General features: G+C 60.1%; 1 non-coding gene across 1 annotated transcript; it reads right to left on the minus strand.

The window, feature by feature from the left end:
- Positions 1-3805: 3805 nt before the first annotated feature.
- LOC131865029 (5S ribosomal RNA) lies at positions 3806-3924 on the minus strand. The gene has a single exon (XR_009363756.1). It is a non-coding gene; the product is annotated as a 5S ribosomal RNA (ribosomal RNA).
- Positions 3925-15000: the final 11076 nt, after the last annotated feature.

The raw sequence follows: 15000 nt of genomic DNA on the forward strand, positions 1-15000 counted from the left end.
GGTGCGCAACGCTGGTGCGAACCTGGGAGCGCTCCGATGTGTGCTCCAAGGTGCGGCGTGCACGAAGTCGGACCCCGGTTTGCCCCGGGTGCGCACCTCGCGTGCACCTTGGTGCGCACACCTTGGCTGGGTTGCGCGCCCTGGTGGGCACCATGGTGCGCACCAAGGAGCGCTCCGAAGTGTGCTCCAAGGTGCGGCGTGCACGAAGTCGGAGCCCGGTTTGCCCCGGGTGCGCACCTCGCGTGCACCTTCGCCGCGGTGGGCACCATGGCGTGCACGAAGTCGGAGCCCGGTTTGCCCCGGGTGCGCACCTCGCGTGCACCTTCGCCGGGGTGGGCACCTTGGTGTGCAGACCTTGGCTGGGTTGCGCGCCCTGGTGGGCACCATGGTGCGCACCAAGGAGCGCTCCGAAGTGTGCTCCAAGGTGCGGCCTGCACGAAGTCGGAGCCCGGTTTGCCCCGGGTGTGCACCTCGGGTGGGCACCTTGGTGCGCATGCCTTGCCTGGGCTGCGCACCAGGGCGGGCTCAAGATGGCACCCGCGTTCCTTTTTTTTCACTATCTTTCAAAACGGAAATTTTAAAATCTCATTTTTTTTTGCCTTTTTCTGGAAATTAGTGAAGGCAGCGCATCAAAGGTGCGCACCTCGCTGCCCACCACGGTGCGCAACGCCGGTGGGCACCCGGGAGTGCTTCGAAGTGTGCTCCAAGGTGCTGCGTGCACGTTGTCGGAGCCCGGTTTGCCCCGGGTGCGCACCTCGCGTGCACCTTCGTCGGGGTGGGCACCTTGGCTGGGTTTGCCCTGGCTGCGCTCCGAAGCGGGGTTATTGGAGCGCCGCCTCTTTTTTTGTCGGAGCGTTTGGTGGGGTTTCTCGCATTGGCTCTTCCGAGGCCCGGTTGCCACCCTGGCGCGCACGAAGTCGGAAGTAGGGTTAATTGCCCGGGTGCGCACCTTTGCCAGGGTGGGCACCTTACCTGGGCTGCGCACCAGGGCGGGCTCAAGATGGCACGCGCGTTCCGTTTTTTTCACTATCTTTCAAAACGGAAATTTTAAAATCTCCTTTTTTTTTTGCCTTTTCTGGAAATTAGTGAAGGCAGCGCATCAAAGGTGCGCACCTCGCTGCCCACCTTGGTGTGCTCTGAGGTGCGCACCCGGGAGCGCTACGAAGTGTGCTCCAAGGTGCGGCGTGCACGTTGTCGGAGCCCGGTTTGCCCCGGGTGCGCACCTCGCCTGCACCTTGGCCGGGGTGGGCACCTTGGCTGGGTTTGCCCAGGGTGCGCTCCGAAGCGGGGTTACTGGAGCGCCCCCTCTTTTTTTGTCAGAGCGTTTGGTGGGGTTTCTCGCATTGGCTCTTCCCAGGCCCGGTTGTTGGGTGCGCTCCCACCCTGGCGCGCGCGAAGTTGGAAGTTGGGTTAATTGCCCGGGCGCGCACCTTCGCCAGGGTGGGCACCTTGGTGCGCACACCTTGGCTGGGCTGCGCACCAGGGCGGGCTCAAGATGGCACCAGCATTCCCTTTTTCTCACTATCTTTCAAAACGGAAATTTTAAAATCTCGTTTTTTTTTTGCCTTTTATGGAAATTAGTGAAGGCATCGCATCAAAGGTGCGCACCTCGCTGCCCACCTTGGTGTGCTCCGAGGTGCCCACCACGGTGCGCAACGCCGGTGCGAACCCGGGAGCGCCCCGATGTGTGCTCCAAGGTGCGGCGTGCACGAAGTCGGACCCCGGTTTGCCCCGGGTGCGCACCTCGCGTGCACCTTGGTGCGCACACCTTGGCTGGGTTGCGCGGCCTGGTGGGCACCATGGTGCGCACCAAGGAGCGCTCCGAAGTGTGCTCCAAGGTGCGGCGTGCACGAAGTCGGAGCCCGGTTTGCCCCGGGTACGCACCTCGCGTGCACCTTCGCCGGGGTGGGCACCTCGGCTGGGTTGCGCGCCCTGGTGCGCACCAAGGAGCGCTCCGAAGTGTGCTCCAAGGTGCGGCGTGCACGAAGTCGGAGCCCGGTTTGCCCCGGGTGCGCACCTTCGCCGCGGTGCGCACCATGGCGTGCACGAAGTCGGAGCCCGGTTTGCCCCGGGTGCGCACCTCGCGTGCACCTTCGGCGGGGTTGCGCGCCCTGGTGGGCACCATGGTGCGCACCAAGGAGCGCTCCGAAGTGTGCTCCAAGGTGCGGCGTGCACGAAGTCGGAGCCCGGTTTGCCCCGGGTGCGCACCTCGCGTGCACCTTCGGCGGGGTTGCGCGCCCTGGTGGGCACCATGGTGCGCACCAAGGAGCGCTCCGAAGTGTGCTCCAAGGTGCGGCGTGCACGAAGTCGGAGCCCGGTTTGCCCCGGGTGCGCACCTCGCGTGCACCTTCGCCGCGGTGGGCACCATGGCGTGCACGAAGTCGGAGCCCGGTTTGCCCCGGGTGCGCACCTCGCGTGCACCTTCGCCGGGGTGGGCACCTCGGCTGGGTTGCGCGCCCTGGTGCGCACCAAGGAGCGCTCCGAAGTGTGCTCCAAGGTGCGGCGTGCACGAAGTCGGAGCCCGGTTTGCCCCGGGTGCGCACCTCGCGTGCACCTTCGCCAGGGTGGGCACCTCGGTGCGCACACCTTCTCAATGTTTTCTTGCCTTTTCTGGAAATTGGTGAAGGCAGCGCATCAAAGGTGCGCACCTCGGTGTGCTCCGAGGTGCGAACCCGAGAGCGCTCCGAGGTGCCCACGAAGTCGAAAGTCGGGTTAATTGCATTGTTTTCCCCGGGTGCGCTCCGAGGTGCGCAACATCGGCGCGCACCAAGGAGGGCTCCGAAGTGTGCTCCAAGGTGCGCACGATGGCGTGCACCTCTGGTGCGCACGATTCGGAGCTCGGTTTGACCGGGGTGCGCACACCTTGGCTGGGTTGCGCACCTTTTGTGCGCTCCAAGGTGCGCACGAAGTCGGAGCTCGGTTTGCCCCGGGTGCGCACCTTCGCCAGGGTGCGCACCTTGATGCGCACGCCTTGGCTGGGCTGCGCACCTTGGTGGGCGCCATGGTGCGCACCTTTCGTGCGCTCCAAGGTGCGCACGAAGTCGGAGCTCGGTTTGCCCCGGGTGCGCACCTTGGTGGGCGCCATGGTGCACTCCGAGGTGCCCAAGATTGGTGCGCACCAAGGAGCGCTCCGAAGTGCGCTCCAAGGTGCGCGCGAAGTCGAAAGTTGGGTTAATTGTCCGGTTTGCCTCGGGTGCGCACCTTGCGTGCACCTTCGCCAGGGTGGGCGCCTTGGTGCGCACACCTTGGCTGGGCTGCGCACACCTTGGCACCCGCGTTTCCTTCATTTTAAATTTTTTTTTTTTACAATCTCTCAAGTGGGAAATTCTATAATCTCAACTTTTTTTGCCTTTTCAGGAAACTTTTGAATGGAGCGCATCATTGGTGCGCTCCGAAGTGTGCTCCAAAGCTCTCTCCAGCTGCGTGCACCTGCCCCGGCCGCGCACCCGGCCCCGCCCAGCTTCGCTCACCTGTCCCGGGCGTCTGGTGCGGAACCTTAGAGTAAGAAACATCACCGTGCACCTTGGCCAACGTGCGCGACTCGACCGAGCGCGCACTGGCCGAGGTGCACACCGATTTCACCTGGGTGCGCGCGCAGCACCTCGGGCGCACCGGGGTGCGCGCACAACGCCCGGGTTGCACCGTGGCCTGTGTGCTCGGGGCGCCTCGGGTGCGCGCTCGGTGTCGCCCCCGCGCGCGCGGTAGTGCGGGCAGCGCACCCCGGCCCGGCCCGGCCCCGACGAGAACGCAAACGGGCAAAAGGTTTATTCAAATAGCATTGCGACGCCCGGCGAAAAACTAAAAAAGGGTGCAACATCGGGACTTCCCGGGAGGTCACCCATCCCAGTACTACTCCGGCCCAAGCGCGCTTAACTGCGGAGTTCTGATGGGATCCGGTGCACTAACGCTGGTATGATCGCACCCGTTATGAGCTTGTCGCAGTGTGTACTTAGCAAACCGCGACCCACGTGCGAATCCACCCCGGCCACCCACCCCCGTCGAGGTGCACACCCTCCCTCGCGAAGTGCGCCCCGTTCGCCAAGTGTGAGCCCTGCCCGGGTGCGCGCACCTTGCTAGGGCGTCGGGTGTGCACCCGGCCCGGCCTACGTGCGTGCACCTGGAGGGGGCGTCGTGTGCGTGCAGTGTCCCGTCTGCAACGCGGTGCCCACACACCACCTCGGGCGCAACGACCTGCGCTCACATGTGGGCCGAGTGCACCTTGGTGCATGTTCGGGGCGCCTCGGGTGCACGCTCGATCTTGCCCCGGTGCACCAAGGCGCTCGGTTTGCCCCGGGTGCGCACTTGGTGCAAGGTGGGCACCCAAAATAGGGATCAAGCACCAAAACACAAGTTTCGGGATGCAAAATGGGACCCAAGGACCACAAATGCGTTCCAAGACCCATGATGGGTCCACGAGAACAAAAATGTGTTCCGAGACTTAATAAACAAATATTGGGTTTTAGGAGAAGAAACATGCTCTGATGCCCAAAACGAGAATCGACCCCGAAAAGGCCACAGGCCAAAAGTGGGATGCGAGACAAAAAAAAATGGGACCCGAGGACCAAAATTGGGTTCCCAGGTCGAAGACAGGGCAACCGGACAAGAAACGACCTCTAAGGCTCGAAATGAGTCCCGACGACTAAAACTTGACAAGAAGCACCCATCAGGCACCCAACTCGACACCCATGGGATGCCGACCCACCCGGGCTTCCACCTAGCACACCTTGGCACCCACCCACCCTCGCACCCAACCTCGCACCCAACTTAGCACCTTTGAACCCACATTGGCACTCACCCTGACCCTGGCACCTTGGAACCCACATTGGCACTCACCTTGACCCTGGCACCCACCTTTGCACTCACCTTGGGACCCACCCTGGCTCCCACCTCGGCACCCACCCAGACACCCACCTTGGTTCCTTGGCACCCACCTTGGATCCTTGGCACCCACCCCGACACCCACCTTGGCACGCAACTTGGCTACTTGCCACCCACCTTGGCTCCTTGACGCCCACCCCGACAACCACCCCGTGACCTACCCTGGCTAGGGTTGGTGCACACCCACCCTGGTGCCCACCTTGGCACCCACCCTATGACCCACCTTGGCACGCACCTTAGTACCCACCCCGTTACCCACCCTAGGACCCACCCCGTGACCCACCTTGGCCAGGGTGGGTGCACCCACCCTGGTGCCCACCTTGGCACCCACCCATCCTAGCACCCAGCCTGTGACCGGGCTTGGAACCCAACCTTGCACCCGCACCCGTCTTGGCCAGTGTGGGTGCGCACCCATCCTGGCACCCACGTTGTGACACACCCTTTAACCCACGCACCCTAGCACCCACGTTGGCACCCACCTTGGAACCCAACCTAGCAACTTGGCACCCACCCCGTGACCCACCTTGGCATCCACCATAGCAGTCGCCGACTTGGCACCCACCTCGGCACCCACCTTGACACTTGTGGACCCACCTTGCCACTCACCCTAGCATCGACCCATCCTAGCACCCACCCTGGCACCTTTGCACCCTAGCACTCACCCATCCTAGCACCTAACCTGTGACCCACCTTGACACTCACCCTCGCACCCACCTTGGAACCCAACCTAGCACCCACCCACCCTGACACCAACCCTAGCACCTACCCACCCTTGCACCCACCCTGTGACCCATCTTGGCACCCACCCATCCTACCACTCAACCTATCACCCACCTTCTCACCCACCTTGGCATCCACCTTAGCACCCACCCACACTGGCACCTTGGCACCCACCTCGGGCAAGGTGGGTGCACACCCACCCTGGCACCCAATTTAGAACCCACCGAGCATGTTACCCACCTTGGCACCCACATTGCAGCCCACCCTAGTACCCACCCTATGACCCACATTGGCATCCACACCCTAGCACCCAGGCACCTCGACACCCGCCTTGACACCCACCCTAGCACTGAACCTGTGACCCACCTTGGAACTCACCCTAGAACCCACCCACCCTGTGAACCACCTTGGCATCCACCTTAGCACCCACCCACCTTGGCACCCACTCTAGCACTCACCCATCCTAACACCCAACTTGTTACCCACCTTGGCACCCGCCCTCGCGTCCACCTTGAAACCCACCCTAGCACCCACCCACGCAGGAGCCCACCTTGGCACCCAACCTAACACCCACGCATCCTGGCACCCAACTTGTGACCCACCTTGGAACCCACCCTAGTACCCACCTTTGAACCCACTATATCACCAACCCACCTTGGCACCCACCCTATGACCCTCTTTGGAATCCACCCTAGCACGCACCCACCCTGGCACCCACCATGGAGCGCACCCTAGCACCCACCCACCTCGGCACGCACCTCAACACCCACCTTGGTGTGCGCACTGCGCCAACCTCTCAAAGACCCTATGTGGTGCGCTCCAAAGTGTACACCTTTGGTGCGCTCCAAGGTGCGCACCTTTGGTGCACACCGAGGTGCACACCAAAGTGTGCACCGAGGTGAGCACCAAAGTGCACTCCAGGGTGCACACCAAGGCGTGCACCTTTGGTGCGGTCAATGCAAACGAATTCGGAAGTTGGGGTCGATGTCCTAATCGCTGCTGCAGACTACACGTATGAGAATCGGACAAATAGCTTTATATAGGGGAGGTGTTGCGTTTGATGGGTCGACTCCCCTGGTTGTGTGCACTGCACCAACTTCAAAGACCCTGTCTTGTTTAAGAAGTCAAAAGTTGGGGTGGATGTCCTAATCATTGCTGCAGTCTACGCATGTATGAGAATCAGACAAATAGCTTATATAGGGGAGGTGTTGCATTCGGTGGGTTGACTCCCCTGGTTGTGCGCACTGCGCCAACCTCAAAGACCCCGCATAGCAGAAGAAGTCGGAAGTCGGATTTTGGTGAGCACCAAGGCGTGCACCTTTGGTGCGGTCAACGCAGACGAATTCAGAAGTTGGGGTGGATGTCCTAATCGTTGTTGCAGGCTACACATGTATGAGAATCAGACAAATAGCTTATATAGGGGAGGTGTTGGGTTTGATGGGTCAACTCCCTTGGTTGTGCGCATTACGCCAACCTCAAAGACCTTGTTTTCGTTAAGAAGTCAAAAGTTGGGGTCAATGTCCTAATGGCTCCTGCAGGCTACACATGTATGAGAATCGGACAAATAGCTTATATAGGGGAGGTGTTGGGTTTGATGGGTCGACTCCCCTGGTTGTGCGCATTACGTCAACCTCAAAGACCTTGTTTTCGTTAAGAAGTCAAAAGTTGGGGTCGATGTCCTAATTGCTCCTGTAGACTACACATGTATGAGAATCAGACAAATAGCTTATATAGGGGAGGTGTTGGGTTTGATGGGTTGACTCCCCTAGTTGTTCGCATTACACCAACCTCAAAGACCTTGTTTTCGTTTAGAAGCCGAAAGTTGGGGTCGATGTCCTAATTGCTCCTGCAGGCTACGCATGTATGAGAATCAGACAAATAGCTTATATAGGGGAGGTGTTGGGTTTGATGGGTCGACTCCCCTGGTTGTGCGCATTGCGCCAACCTCAAAGACCCTGCATTGCGGATGAAGTCGAAAGTCAGAGTTTGGTGTGCTACAAGGTGTGGTCGAAGGTGCTCACCTAGGTGTGCACCTTTGGAGCACAGGAAAAGTGCCCTCCAAAAGTGCGCACCTTTGGAGTGCACAAAAGTGCCCTCCAAAAGTGCGCACCTTTGGAGCGCAGAAAAGTGCCCTCCAAAAAGTGCCCTCCAAAAGTGCGCACCTTTGGAGCGCAGAAAAGTGCCCTCCAAAAAGTGCCCTCCAAAAGTGCGCACCTTTGGAGCGCAGAAAAGTGCCCTCCAAAAAGTGCCCTCCAAAAGTGCGCACCTTTGGAGCGCAGAAAAGTGCCCTCCAAAAGTGCGCACCTTTGGAGCGCAGAAAAGTGCCCTCCAAAAAGTGCCCTCCAAAAGTGCGCACCTTTGGAGCGCAGAAAAGTGCCCTCCAAAAAGTGCCCTCCAAAAGTGCGCACCTTTGGAGCGCAGAAAAGTGCCCTCCAAAAAGTGCCCTCCAAAAGTGCGCACCTTTGGAGCGCAGAAAAGTGCCCTCCAAAAAGTGCCCTCCAAAAGTGCGCACCTTTGGAGCGCAGAAAAGTGCCCTCCAAAAAGTGCCCTCCAAAAGTGCGCACCTTTGGAGCGCAGAAAAGTGCCCTCCAAAAGTGCGCACCTTTGGAGCGCACAAAAGTGCCCTCCAAAAGTGCGCACTTTTGGTGCGCACCAAGGCGCTGGTTCGGTCGTTGCAGGCGAGTTCGGAAGTTGGGGTCGATGTCCTGAGCGGAGGTGCAAACTACACAGGTGTCGGAATCGGACAAATAGCTTATATAGGGGAGGTGTATGCTTCGATGGGTCGACTCCCCAGGTTGAGCGCACCGCGCCAACCTCAAAGACCCTACGGTATGGATGAAGTCGGAAGTTGGGTCCGATGACCAATTCGATTAGTAGGTATGCTCATGAGGTCGGAATTTGGGTCCGATGACTTGCCATGTGCAGGAAGGCGAATGTTGACACTGTGCGTTGCAAGGTGCACACCAAGGCGCTGGTGCGGTCTTTTTAGTCGAGTTCGGAAGTTGGGGTCGATGTCCTGATCGGAGGTGCAAGCTACACAGGTGTGGGAATCGGACAAATAGCTTATATAGGGGAGGTGTATGCTTCGTTGGGTCGACTCCCCGGGTTGAGCGCACCGCGCCAACCTCAAAGACCCTACGGTATGGATGAAGTCGGAAGTTGGGTCCGATGACCGATTCGATATGTAGGCATACTCGCGAGGTCGGAATTTGGGTCCGATGACCTGCCACGTGCAGGAAGGCGAATGTTGGCACTGTGCGTTGCAAGGTGCGCACCAAGGCGCTGGTTCGGTCGTTGGAGGCGAGTTCGGAAGTTGGGGTCGATGTCTTGATCGGAGGTGCAAACTACACAGGTGTGGGAATCGGACAAATAGCTTATATAGGGGAGGTGTATGCTTCGTTGGGTCGACTCCCCGGGTTGAGCGCACCGCGCCAACCTCAAAGACCCTACGGTATGGATGAAGTCGGAAGTTGGGTCCGATGACCGATTCGATATGTAGGCATACTCGCGAGGTCGGAATTTGGGTCCGATGACCTGCCATGTGCAGGAAGGCGAATGTTGGGACTGTGCGTCGCAAGGTGCGCACCAAGGCGCTGGTGCCGTCGTTGCAGTCGAGTTCGGAAGTTGGGGTCGATGTCCTGGTCAGAGGTGCAAACTACACAGGTGTGGGAATCGGACAAATAGCTTATATAGGGGAGGTGTATGCTTCGATGGGTCGACTCCCTGGGTTGAGCGCACCGCGCCAACCTCAAAGACCCTACAGTATGGATGAAGTCGGAAGTTGGGTCCGATGACCGATTCGATACGTAGGCATATTGGCGAGGTCTGAATTTGTGTCCGATGACCTGCCATGCGCAGGAAGGCGGAATTTGGGTCCGATGACCGAGTTGATGGCGTGCCATGCGCAGAAAGGCGGAATTTGGGTCCGATGACCGAGTTGATGTTGATGGCCCGCCATGCACAGGAAGGCGGAATTTGGGTCCGATGACCGATTTGAAGGCGTGCCATACGCAAAAAGGCGGAGTTTGGGTCCGATGACCGAGTTGATATTGATGGCCCGCCATGCGCAGGAAGGCGGAATTTGGGTCCGATGACCTGACATACGCATGGAGTCCGACTCGGGGGCCGATGTTCGATTCGATGACTTGCATTGTGGGTAAAGTCGGAAGTTGTGGTCTTTGACCCGATTCGATGACCAGACTTCGGCTGCTTGAGAATCGGACAAATAACTTATATAGGGGAGGTAGTGTTCTCGAGCATCCTCCCCCCGTGCCCGTTTATGTCGATTGATGCTGGTGCTCGACTGGTTGGAGCGCTCGGATGCAAAAATCTTGCACCAGGATTTATCGATTGTGATGGACACGGCAAGTCTCCTGATTGCTATGCAGGAGCTCATCGTGAATCTCTATGCGGCCTTGGTATGGACTCGACCTGCGGAATGGTTCGGCAATGGTAGTCGCTCCAACACGTCCTTGCAATGGCCACAGAGGTGATTCGACTAGAGCTCCAGTCTAGCTTTTGGGTTGCTTGGCGGACTGGTATAGCCGCGATCGAGTTCCGGCCATGAACGTTTTAGATAGCTCTTGGGCTTTCTGGGACGGAAGTCGGAAGTTTGGGCTGTTGTCCGATTTGATGACCATTCTTCGGATGTGTGAGAATCGGACAAATAACTTATATAGGGGACTGTGTTGTCTCACGCAGCCCCCTCCGTGCCCCTCTATCTCGACCGATGTTGGTGCTTGAAAGGGTTGGGATCGCTCGGATTTATAAACGTGCACCACCATTTGTCGAGTGTGAGGGACGCGGCAGGTCTCCTAAATGCTATGCGGGCGCTCTCTGAGAATCTCTATCCGGCCTCGACACAGACTAGTCTTGCTGAATGGTTTGGCACTGGTAGTCGATCCAACACGTCGTTGTTGTGGCCGCCTAGGCGATTCGATTCGAGCCCCCGTCTAGCTTTTGGGTTGCTTGGCGGATTTTGCCCTATCCGCAAGTGAGCTCGGTCCCTAAACGTTCGAGAAACCCGATTGCTATGCGCCGACTCTCTTTCTTGCGAGCCTCCATCTAGCTTTTGGGTCTCTACGGAACGGAAGTCGGAATCTGGGACCGTTGTTTGATTCGACGAGGCAGACTACGGTTGTGCGAGAATCGGACAAATAACTTATATAGGGGAGGTGTTGACTGGAGCATTCTCCCCCGTGCCCCTCTAACTCGACCAATGCTGGCGCTCGAACGGTGGTAGCGCTCGGATTTTCATTGAGCGCCAGCATTGGTCGATTTAGAGGGGCATGCGAGATTCCCGAATGCTATGCGAGGGCTCTAACGGAAATGTCTATTGGTTTCGGTATGGATGCAATTGCGAGTGGTTCGGCAAAGGTAGTCGTTCCGATGCGTCCATGTCGTGGCCAAATCGATAATTCGATTTGAGCCCTCGTATAGCATTTGGGTCTCTCGATGTGATTCCGCATTCCAGTCCCTTTGGGCACTGCTTGAGCCGCATCCCAGGGGGTTCCCTTCCCAATAATCTGCCTCGCAACCCGATTGCTATGCGGTGAGGCTCCTCGGCCGCCTCGGAACTATCTGTGTATCAGACGCATCGCGGGATAAGGGGTTGGCAACGGTAGTCGCCCCAAGCGCGTCCGATGCTTGGACCATTCCGAGGCGGCCCTGAAGCCTCTTCCGTCTAGCCGTTGGGTCCTTCTCGCCGCATCCCTCGCCTCGCACCCCGATTGCTATGCGGTGAGGCTCCTCGGCCGCCTCGGAACTATCTGTGTATCGGACGCGTCGCGGGATAAGGGGTTGTCACTGGTAGTCGCCCCAAGCGCGTCCGATGCTTGGACCATTCCGAGGCGGCCCTGAAGCCTCTTCCGTCTAGCCGTTGGGTCCTTCTCGCCGCATCCCTCGCCTCGCACCCCGATTGCTATGCGGTGAGGCTCCTCGGCCGCCTCGGAACTATCTGTGTATCGGACGCGTCGCGGGATAAGGGGTTGTCATTGGTAGTCGCCCCAAGCGCGTCCGATGCTTGGACCATTCCGAGGCGGCCCTGAAGCCTCTTCCGTCTAGCCGTTGGGTCCTTCTCGCCGCATCCCTCGCCTCGCACCCCGATTGCTATGCGGTGAGGCTCCTCGGCCGCCTCGGAACTATCTGTGTATCGGACGCGTCGCGGGATAAGGGGTTGTCACTGGTAGTCGCCCCAAGCGCGTCCGATGCTTGGACCATTCCGAGGCGGCCCTGAAGCCTCTTCCGTCTAGCCGTTGGGTCCTTCTCGCCGCATCCCTCGCCTCGCACCCCGATTGCTATGCGGTGAGGCTCCTCGGCCGCCTCGGAACTATCTGTGTATCGGACGCGTCGCGGGATAAGGGGTTGTCACTGGTAGTCGCCCCAAGCGCGTTCGATGCTTGGACCATTCCGAGGCGGCCCTGAAGCCTCTTCCGTCTAGCCGTTGGGTCCTTCTCGCCGCATCCCTCGCCTCGCACCCCGATTGCTATGCGGTGAGGCTCCTCGGCCGCCTTGGAACTATCTGTGTATCGGACGCGTCGCGGGATAAGGGGTTGTCACTGGTAGTCGCCCCAAGCGCGTCCGATGCTTAGACCATTCCGAGGCGGACCCGAAGCCTCTTCCGTCTAGCCGTTGGGTCCTTCTCGCCGCATCCTTCGCCTCGCACCCCGATTGCTATGCGGTGAGGCTCCTCGGCCGCCTCGGAACTATCTGTGTATCGGACGCGTCGCGGGATAAGGGGTTGTCACTGGTAGTCGCCCCAAGCGCGTCCGATGCTTGGACCATTCCGAGGCGGACCCGAAGCCTCTTCCGTCTAGCCGTTGGGTCCTTCTCGCCGCATCCCTCGCCTCGCACCCCGATTGCTATGCGGTGAGGCTCCTCGGCCGCCTTGGAACTATCTGTGTATCGGACGCGTCGCGGGATAAGGGGTTGTCACTGGTAGTCGCCCCAAGCGCGTCCGATGCTTGGACCATTCCGAGGCGGACCCGAAGCCTCTTCCGTCTAGCCGTTGGGTCCTTCTCGCCGCATCCCTCGCCTCGCACCCCGATTGCTATGCGGTGAGGCTCCTCGGCCGCCTTGGAACTATCTGTGTATCGGACGCGTCGCGGGATAAGGGGTTGTCACTGGTAGTCGCCCCAAGCGCGTCCGATGCTTGGACCATTCCGAGGCGGACCCGAAGCCTCTTCCGTCTAGCCGTTGGGTCCTTCTCGCCGCATCCCTCGCCTCGCACCCCGATTGCTATGCGGTGAGGCTCCTCGGCCGCCTTGGAACTATCTGTGTATCGGACGCGTCGCGGGATAAGGGGTTGTCACTGGTAGTCGCCCCAAGCGCGTCCGATGCTTGGACCATTCCGAGGCGGCCCCGAAGCCTCTTCCGTGTAGCCGTTGGGTCCTTCTCGCCGCATCCCTCGCCTCGCACCCCGATTGCTATGCGGTGAGGCTCCTCGGCCGCCTTGGAACTATCTGTGTATCGGACGCGTCGCGGGATAAGGGGTTGTCACTGGTAGTCGCCCCAAGCGCGTCCGATGCTTGGACCATTCCGAGGCGGCCCCGAAGCCTCTTCCGTGTAGCCGTTGGGTCCTTCTCGCCGCATCCCTCGCCTCGCACCCCGATTGCTATGCGGTGAGGCTCCTCGGCCGCCTTGGAACTATCTGTGTATCGGACGCGTCGCGGGATAAGGGGTTGTCACTGGTAGTCGCCCCAAGCGCGTCCGATGCTTGGACCATTCCGAGGCGGACCTGAAGCCTCTTCCCTCTAGCCGTTGGGGCTTTCTCGCCGCATCCCTCGCCTCGCACCCTGATTGCTATGCTGTGAGGCTCCTCGGCCGCCTTGGAACTATCTGTGTATCGGACGCATCGCGGGATAAGGGGTTGGCAGTGGTAGTCGCCCCAAGCGCATCCGATGCTTGGACCATTCCGAGGCGGCCCTGCAGCCTCTTCCGTCTAGCCGTTGGGGCCATCTCGCCGCATCCCCCACCTCGCACCACGATTGCTATGCGGTGAGGCTCCTTGGCCGCCTCGGAACTATCTGTGTATCGGACGCATCGCGGGATAAGGGGTTGTCACTGGTAGTCGCCCCAAGCGCGTCCGATGCTTGGACTATTCCGAGGCGGCCCTGCAGCCTCTTCCGTCTAGCCGTTGGGGCCATCTCGCTGCATCCCCCACCTCCTCGGCCGCCTCGGAACTATCTGTGTATCGGACGCATCGCGGGATAAGGGGTTGGCAGTGGTAGTCGCCCCAAGCGCGTCCGATGCTTGGACTATTCCGAGGCAGCCCTGCAGCCTCTTCCGTCTAGCCTTTGGGGCCATCTCGCCGCATCCCTCGCCTCGCACCCCGATTGCTATGCGGTGAGGCTCCTCGGCCGCCTGGGAACTATCTTCGTATCGGACGCATCGCGGGATAAGGGGTTGTCACTGGTAGTCGCCCCAAGCGCGTCCGATGCTTGGACTATTCCGAGGCGGCCCTGTGGCCTCTTCCGTCTAGCCGTTGGGGCCATCTCGCCGCATCCCCCACCTCGCACCCCGATTGCTATGCGGTGAGGCTCTTCGGCCGCCTTGGAACTATCTTCGTATCGGACGCATTGCGGGATAAGGGGTTGTCACTGGTAGTGGCCCCAAGCGCGTCCGATGCTTGGACTATTCCGAGGCGGCCCTGCAGCCTCTTCCGTCTAGCCGTTGGGGCCATCTCGCCGCATCCCCCACCTCGCACCCCGATTGCTATGCGGTGAGGCTCCTCGGCCGCCTTGGAACTATCTTCGTATCGGACGCATCGCGGGATAAGGGGTTGTCACTGGTAGTCGCCCCAAGCGCGTCCGATGCTTGGACTATTCCGACGCGGCCCTGTGGCCTCTTCCGTCTAGCCGTTGGGGCCATCTCGCCGCATCCCCCACCTCGCACCCCGATTGCTATGCGGTGAGGCTCCTCGGCCGCCTTGGAACCATCTTCGTATCGGACGCATCGCGGGATAGGGGGCTGTCACTGGTAGTCGCCCCAAGCGTGTCCGATGCTTGGACCATTCCTAGGCGGCCCTGAAGCCTCTTCCGTCTAGCCGTTGGGGCCTTCCCGCCCCATCCCTCGCCTCGCACCCCCGATTGCTATGCGGTGAGGCTCCTCGGCCGCCTTGGAACCATCTGTGTATCGGACGCATCGCGGGATAAGGGGTTGGCACTGGCAGTCGCCCCAAGCGCGTCCGATGCTTGGACCATTCCGAGGTGGCCCTGAAGCCTCTTCCGTCTAGCCGTTGGGGCCTTCCCGCCCCATCCCTCGCCTCGCACCCCGATTGATATGCGGTGAGGCTCCTCGGCCGCCTTGGAACTATCTGTGTATCGGACGCATCGCGGGATAAGGGGTTGGCACTGGTAGTCGTCCCAATCGCATCCGATGCTTGGACCATTCCGAGGCGGCCCT

Source organism: Cryptomeria japonica, unplaced genomic scaffold, assembly GCF_030272615.1.
Source record: "Cryptomeria japonica unplaced genomic scaffold, Sugi_1.0 HiC_scaffold_100, whole genome shotgun sequence".
NCBI classification, from domain to species: Eukaryota; Viridiplantae; Streptophyta; class Pinopsida; order Cupressales; family Cupressaceae; genus Cryptomeria; species Cryptomeria japonica.